We start from the raw sequence: 8,539 nt of genomic DNA on the forward strand, positions 1-8,539 counted from the left end.
TCTAGTTTGGGGAATGGAAATAATTTATCTCATCAACTTCATTAATAGTTGCTTCTGCTCAGATGGAATGTTAATATAGCTTATGACAACTACTAAACTTTAATTAGTACACATAATTTTCCAAACAAATGGCTAAAAAAAGAGTGATTCTATAATTCATAATTCTTATTTTAAAATAATTTAAGTACTTATTTTTGCTTTCTCTTAGTATATAAACTAGAATTATAAATTTATAATACTGATATAAAGGAGTGTTATAGGCTGAACTGTGTCCCCCCCAAATTCTTATGTTGAAGTCCTAACCTCCAGTACCATAGAATATTTGGAGATAGTGCCTTTCAAAGAGGTCATTAAGGTACGATGAGGTCATATGGGTGGGCACTGATCCAACTTGACTGGTGTCCTTATAAGAAGAGAGTAGGACATAGACATAGTAACAGAGGAAAGACCATGTGAGGACACAGTGGGAAGGTGGATATCTGCAAGGCAAGGAGAGGAGCCTCCGAAGAAACCAAACTGGCTGACAACTTGATCTTGGGCTTCCTAGCCTCCAGAACTGTGAGAAATAAATTTCTGTTGTTTAAGCCACTGAGACCGTGTTATTTTGTTACGACAGCCCTAGCAAATGGACGCAAGGATATTCAATATTTTTTCCCACGTGTTGAAAAATGTCTGCAGTATGCTAGGCTCCGTGGGGAATACAAACATTTTAAGAAACAGTTGTTTCACTCAAGAAGTTTAGAATATTCAGACTTAAGTGGGTTGAAGACTGTGGCAGATCTTATATTCTGTAATAAGCAGAAAGATACATATATATATATACACATATATATATACATATATACATTCTCTTACAGCCTTTAAAAGTAAACAGAACACTGAGTTTTCTCTTCATGATGGATAAAACAAATCCTACAGTGTTTTTTGTTTTTTTGCACTGTAATATATAAAGCCCCATAATAACATGTAAATGCAGTTTAATCATGGACAAATTATTAATGAAGAGCATTTTTTTCTGCTCAACTGCACTTTCACAAGAAGTACAAGCGCAAATAGTAAACTTTATACTACATTTAACTAAGAATGTATTTAGGATCTCCAAACAGATGCTCATTAACACTGAATACCCACCGAAAGATAACAATCTGAGGCCAGGGGACTGACAACTAGAGCTGAGTAGAGACAGGGTCCATGCACCAATGGAGCTAGAATCCAAACAGTGGTATCTGGGATTTCACTCTTCTTACAAAACAGGAGCTACTCTTGTATTTGTGATTGTTCCGTGGAGTAATTACAGGAAATTTCTTTCCAGTAAAAAGTTTCAAAACTTACACACTGCTTTTTTCACTAAAAAACAAACAAACAAACAACTGTGCTATTAGTTAAAAGAAGATATGTTGATAAATGAAGGTGTTGTCTGTTCTCTGTGGTTTGGTACAAGCTGTATAATCCATTCCCATCCCACACATCTACATTACTCAACTCTATCACTGAATAATTGAAAGTTAGCCTTGCATTTAGGCACTTACTGCATTGTCTTCTCATACATTCTTAATACTGTATTGCTAATAAGTTGATAATGTACCCCCTTGGATTAGAAATAAATAATCAAAGGCACTGAACCCTGGGAGTATGAGCTGTCAGCTTTCCTTTCCTCACCAATATTGAGTTCATTACTTTGATCACTTGGGCCAGTGGTTAGGGTTAAGGATAGCTCATACTCTGCTGAACACTGAATCAGTATTTGGGGGAAGCTCCTTCTGGAAATGAATTAATTTTATCAGAAAGGGGCAGAGGCAAATTCACAGACAGACATGGTCATAGTACTTGCTAGGAAAGATTTTCAACACATAGTTATTGCTAAAAACTATATGAAGCTTTCTTAGGCTTGGTCTATAACTTTTATGATTAATATTAAACAGATTAATTCCATTCATTCAGTCAGTCCACAGAGATTTGCTGAATGCCTACTATAAGATGCTATCTTATGTCTATGTCAAGTTCCCTAGAAGCAAAGCCTGAGATGGAGATTCTTGTTGAAATGATTAGTTGAGAGAGTGATCTCAGGAGAATGGGGGTGAGAGAGACAGGTTAGTACAGGGGATAAAAGCTTAGCAGGGATGTAATCTCACTGGGATGCTAGCTTCAGTCCAGTCCCATGGGAAATTCTTTTCTCATCTTGCGGGAAGGCAGCCAGCTTTTGTGCCTCCTGTCAGTCAATTATTTGATGGGGGCTATATCCCTCAGGGTGTGGCTGCTCCAGTCTCCAGTTCCGCTGAAGGGAAGAGAGCAGTTCTCCTGAGTTAGGGACAGCTGTGAGTTGCTAACAAGAGATACTCATAAGTGCTAGCGGATGGACAGACCAGCCAGATCAAGCAGGGTGGGCACTAAAATAGTCCATCAGATACGGTCCTGACTTGTTAAATTTTTGAAAATTTAGAGGTAGAAAGTACCTTAGAGATTACATAGCAAATTACCACTCACTTTCCATATAAGGAGAACCGAGGTTCAAAGACAGTCTTAGAAGCGCCCGATTTGGCATAATACGGATTAAAGCACAAATCCGACTTCCAGCAGGTTAACTTTTATTATATCCCAACTCCTAATTCCAGAAATTTTTCTTTTGATTAGTATATAGGTAGCAGAAAACTCACCTCTAATCTTTTTCTTTCAGAGAGCAAAAGGACTTGATAACATATTTTGGGACAAAATTAATTTTGTAATGGGAAAGAATTAACTGATCAAGGTCAAATTACTGGACTTCTCCTTCTTGCAATGAGTTTAAGAAGAATTCAACAACTAAATTTAGATGAGAACAAAAAAATAAAAAGGCAGCCCGAAACTGGCAATAAAAATAAGAGACAAAAATCAATTTCTTCCTATCACAAGTGATGAGGCAGAAAAATCCCAGGCTGGAATAATGCTAGAAATAAAAAGCAGAAAGAGATGCCTCATCACCGGATTTTTTTTTTTTTTTTAACAGAGCTAAGTATTTTGATCACATTTTATGAGGAAGAATCTTGAAAGAAACTGCGAGTTAGGATTCTATTTTTGAGTCTTTAGACTTGACAAAACCAGGAATTTTCCTTTTCTCTTAAAACATCTTGGCTTTATATATATATTTATGCTGTCTTTAGGAGTTACGTAACTGTACCAAATAGTCAAAATGTGAGGATTATAAATTCTATTTACTGTATCTGTTTATATCAGGAGTTCTTAACCTGGAGTCCTTGGATGCCCAAACTGTCCATGGATAGAATTCAGTGGGTAGTTGAACTTGATGGGTAAAAACATTTACATCTTTATTTTCAGTAATATTTAACTGAAATTTAGAAAGTCCTCCAAGTATGAATGTTGGCAAAAATCTTAGTCTCTGTGACCTTATAAATCAATAGGAATCACCGAGACTTTCAAATCACAGTGAAGTTGTTGAATATCTCTCAAAATACCACTTATGCTCATCACTCCCTCAAAAGTACTGCAGTGTTAGCTCTCAGCCTCCCTGTCCACAGACACCCTTGCAGTGGAGCTGGCCAAATGCAGAGCAACTCTGGGCCTCCATATGGTGAAGCTATATAACCTCATAATAGAAATTTAACTCAAATAGCTTTAGAGATTTTTGATATTCCTTGAGAGAATCTACCCATTCCTTGTTAAGCAAGCTATGGAAACTTTAATTAAATTTACGATAATATGTTTTTGAGAATCTGGATTGTCAGCACTTGAAGCCAAAAAACAAAAAGTGGAAGTCAACTGGATGTCATACAACATGTATATTGCTCTGTCAAAGAAAGTTTATCATTCTTATTCATTTTAAGTAACAACAGCCTTCACACTAAGAGTTGTGAAAAATAAAATTTAAATTTGAGTTGCCTATATTTTAAATCTATTGTTATTTAGTGTATTTTTTAAAGCTCATATTTTTTATAGTACAAAAATAATATTAAGTTTTTCAATATTTTGAAATATTGAAAAAATTTTCAAAATTTTTTCAATGATTTTCTTTGTAATCCTATATATTCAAACCATTTATTTTCATTTAATAAAAAAAATATTTATTGAAACATAACAAGCCAGCCGTTGCTAGGGACCACATGATGAGTATCTCTATCTCATATATAACAGCAATAAATTTTTAACATGCATAACTTATTTAGCACTAATACAAATGTCCACATAACCACAAAGATGAAAATCAATCAACCTACATTTTTTTTCAAACCCTGTTGTCCCTTGAATTGCTCTTAAGCTCACCTAGGTTCTTAACATCAGGGCAGCTTTAATGGTCCTACTTGGCTACACATTGGCACTTATTCATGCCTAGTTAGACACAGAGTAACATATCAGATTAAAGGGGGAATGGATTTTACAATTAAAAAATGCAAGCTATATAAGAAGTGCTGACTACATTTGAATTTAAAACCATTATTACTAGTAGGAATCCATAGGCTTTATCAGACTGCCAAAGGGGTCCATGTTATAAAAGAAGGTTAAGAACCTTTGATTTAGGTGCAAGTTGTTATTTATGCAAATCATGACTCTGAATGGTTGCTCTCACTGGCCTTTGCTTCTGTGTTCTGATTTAAATCATTTTTATTATTTCCTTAACTCATATTTCTTCCTATTTTTTTTACCTTTAATGAGATATATTTCACATACCATAAAATTGCTCATTTCAGGTGTATAATTCAGTCATGCAATTAGTAGCTTTATTGAGTCAGTTTTAGAACATTTTCATCCCCCTAATAAGATCACTCATGGTTATTGATGGTTCTTAGATCATTATTAGGCATATTGAAATTGTATCTCACCTCCTCCTCATTGATTATAGTGTTTTTTAGATTATAAGAATTCACCTATAATGAAAGTCCTATGACTATGTTAGCACTTAGCATGGCATGACTGGTATACATTTTAAAAACAGGTTTAATGAAAAGATATTCATTCTAATTAATTCAGGCAGTAGTCATCAATAGATGCTAACACTGGTGTGTACATTTTAAGGAGTATTAAGATAGTTACATAATCTCAAAGTATGTTTCCATAAAGCATTTATTAATTGTAAGAGATAATGTTACAGTGGAGAAACATGACAGATACCACCTTAGCCAAATGATCAATGTTAACTTCAACAATAATGGGACAAATAAACAGCATATGCCTCCTAATGTGGTACACTAAGAGGAGCACAGCCTAATTTCTATGATATTCCTACCAAAAGTGCATAACTTGAATCTAATCATGAGAAAACATCAGACAAACCTTAATTTGAAGGACACTCTACAAAATCCTTGTCCTGTACTCTTCAAAAATATCAGCTTCATAAAATACAAAGAACATCTCGGGACTTCCATGCTGAAGGAAAGTAAAAAGATATGACAACTGAATGTGATGCATGATCTTAAATTTCTTTTGCTATAATTGACATTACTGGACAATTAGTGAAATCTGAATAAGGGCTGTATAGTAAATAATAGTGTTATATCAGTATTAATTTCCTAGTTTTGAAAATTGTACTGTGGCTATATAAGATGTTCTTGGTTTTAGGAAATACACACTGAAGTATATAGCAGGAAAGAAGCATTGTATCTGAAACTTACTCTTAAAGGATTCAGAGGTGTGTGTGTTGGGGGTATGGTTGTGGGTGGGTATGTGCAAGCATGCTTGGATGCACGCGTGCACACACACGAGAGACAGAGAGAGAGAGAGAGAGAGAGAGAATGAAGAAGGTTGTGAGTACAATAAAAGTTAACATTTGAGGAATCTGGGTGGCGTGTATTCCAGAATTCTCTGTACTATTTTTGAAACTTTTCTCTAAGTATGATATTATGTTAAAAGAAAACTAAAAAACCTTTCTAAGTGTACTCACTGTCATACCAAATACTGAGAATTCTGACGCCCCAATTTATACTCCACTCCACAGTTATTTTTAGCTACTGGCAAATTTTGTCCATAGATTTTTCGCTGTGCCCTATTTGCTTTTTTCATTTGAGTATTCGTGCTCTCCTCTTTTGTTTATTATTTCCCTAGGGCAGATGATGCTAAGCTGCAAACATACGGCCATTTTCATTTTCTGCCCATCACTTACAAACAAATGCCCCTAAAGACCAATAGTTGTGATCAGCTAAAATAAGGTGTGGAAATGTTGAGCAGAATGAGTCATATATTTTGCGAGTCAGCAGCTTTGGTTGGCTGCTGATTCAATTCGTGAACTTGGGAAAAAACCCGTCATTCCTTTGTGCCTTATTCTCCTCATAATCTTTTTCATTATGGAGTATTGAAAGGATTAATTTTGATTGTACATCACTTTGAATCTCCATGATTTAGGTATTAAGGGAGTTACCACAATTAAATATTCCTATAAATAGCATACTTATGAAAATCTTCTCCTTGGTATTTTCATAGTTGCTTTAGAATTATAAAAGCTTTTCATAATGCTCAAAATATTACCAGCCTTGGCTTGTGGTAAACTTTCACCCTATAGACATTGTATTATTGAATATTATTGAAGACAACAGGAATTATGCAAGGGATTTATAGATTACCATTGTTTTGCCTATTTTATCTTTTCATTTCTAGACCGGAATTGCACAAATTAATTTTTTTCCTTCAAAGTTTTTGCCCTCTGCACAAGGTCTGCTGTATTTGCTTGCATGGTACCCAATCACCTTTTCGCTGGAATTGAGTTTAAGTTAGGGAAATATGCCGCCTCCAACTCAGTTCATATGGTTTAGTTGGGACTGACCCAGGAAGATGGGGTCCTTGATGCAGATCTGGCCAATCAGAGAGCACACACCCTGTCTACAATGATTGTAGGAATAGGCAAGTGATACCAAGGACCATGAGTCCCTCTTATGACTCATTCTAAAATTATTAAGAAACAGGTGATCTCCTTCATCTGGGATTGCTTAACTGAGAAAATGTAAGCTTAGTCTTTCTAGTAGCTATCTTGTCATTACGAGGGGAGAGCACATCTAAGCCTGTTTCCAATCCAGACAAAAGCAAAGGTGAGAGGTAAAAGGAAGTAAAATTTCCCAAAGATCATTTGAGTACCTAGATTGGGTATGCCTGTACAGACATAACAGTTTGCTAATCTGGGTCAATGCATTTTTTTTTTTTTTTTTGGCTTAAGTTGGTTGAGAGAGCTCCAACAAAATCATTTTGTACATGTGGCAGAGACAGCTGGTTGCTTATTCAATATCCACTTTCCTCTTTATCCTTAGTAACATAATCTTAATTTGATTCAGGGTACCAATTGTCCTAGCTTTAAAAAAAAGTACTTCCCAGCCTCCTTTATAGGTAGGAATGACCATGTAACTGGTCAAAGGGATATAGGCAGAAGTCATAGGCTGGGATTTATTAGAAGACTCTTATTAACAGAAAGCTTGGATGAGTTTTTCTGCTCCTCGTCCTTCTACTTATTCCTTCCTGAATTAATAACATATGACAGTTGCAATTCTAGTGGCCATCTTGTGCCCTTGAGGATGGAAACCATGTATTAAGAAAGGATTCCCGTTGTCGTTGTAGAACTTCGTACCAGTGTGGATAGCCCACTTTTGTGTTTCTTACATGTAAAATAATAAACTCTTAGGTATTTAAGCCACTGTAGTCAGGTTTTTATTGCCAGTAGCTGATAAAATTCCTACTTGATATAATACAACTCTGCAATTGAACATCAATGGTACTTCAGGAGATGCCTGAATTTATTTTCTGTGAAATGAAGAGAAAGGAGACAAGAGTATTTTTGCTTAAAGTTACATGTAATTCTCTTTTGCATCGTTTATGAATGTTAGGTGACAAGCAATTAATAATACTGGCTGCTACTTCTTCAACCTCTTTTCTGATCCTTTCTATACAACGAAGAAAATTTTAGATGGGTCAAATGTGGTAGCTCAGAGTCACAAAGCTCGCCAATATGAGCTTGTAGATGTTCTCATTTTTTTGGCCTTCTCCATTCTTATGATTATTGTCCCATTTCAGGAAATCATCAGTCTGTTACTTGGGGCTTCCTGCATCCAATCTTTTGTTTGCTAAGCCCAATTCTCTGCACTAGCATCAATGTTATCATTCAAATATACATCATGATTTTAAAAACTGCTTAAAAAAACAACAACCTAAATGAGCTGGAGAATGACAAAAGTCAGGTAGAAGCTGGAGAGAAGTCAGAACTTTAAGGAGGTGGTAACAGGTTATTTTATCAGGTGATTTTTAACAGGCAGTCTCCAGTAAAGGAGCTAAAATTTGGATGGAAACCCACAGTCATACTGGCTTAAAGAAACAAGAAAGCACCAAGTTTAGGGTGATCACTGCAGCTGGAAAGAAAGAGAAAAAATTTCTTAAAAGAGAGATCCAGAAAGGGAGAGTTCCAAATTCTCTGCTCAGATCTTAGTTGAAACCTGAACTCTACTTGCACATGACAGATTAAAGGGGCCCAGATAAGGCCAAAAGATTTGAACAGAAATTTAGCTGCTGCCCTCTATGGGGAAAACAGATTTTGGAGTGTGAGTCCAGCTATGTTAACTACACATTAAAAAACAAA

Source organism: Monodon monoceros, unplaced genomic scaffold, assembly GCF_005190385.1.
Source record: "Monodon monoceros isolate NGI ecotype Baffin Bay Population unplaced genomic scaffold, NGI_Narwhal_1 Super_Scaffold_8, whole genome shotgun sequence".
Lineage (NCBI taxonomy): Eukaryota > Metazoa > Chordata > Mammalia > Artiodactyla > Monodontidae > Monodon > Monodon monoceros.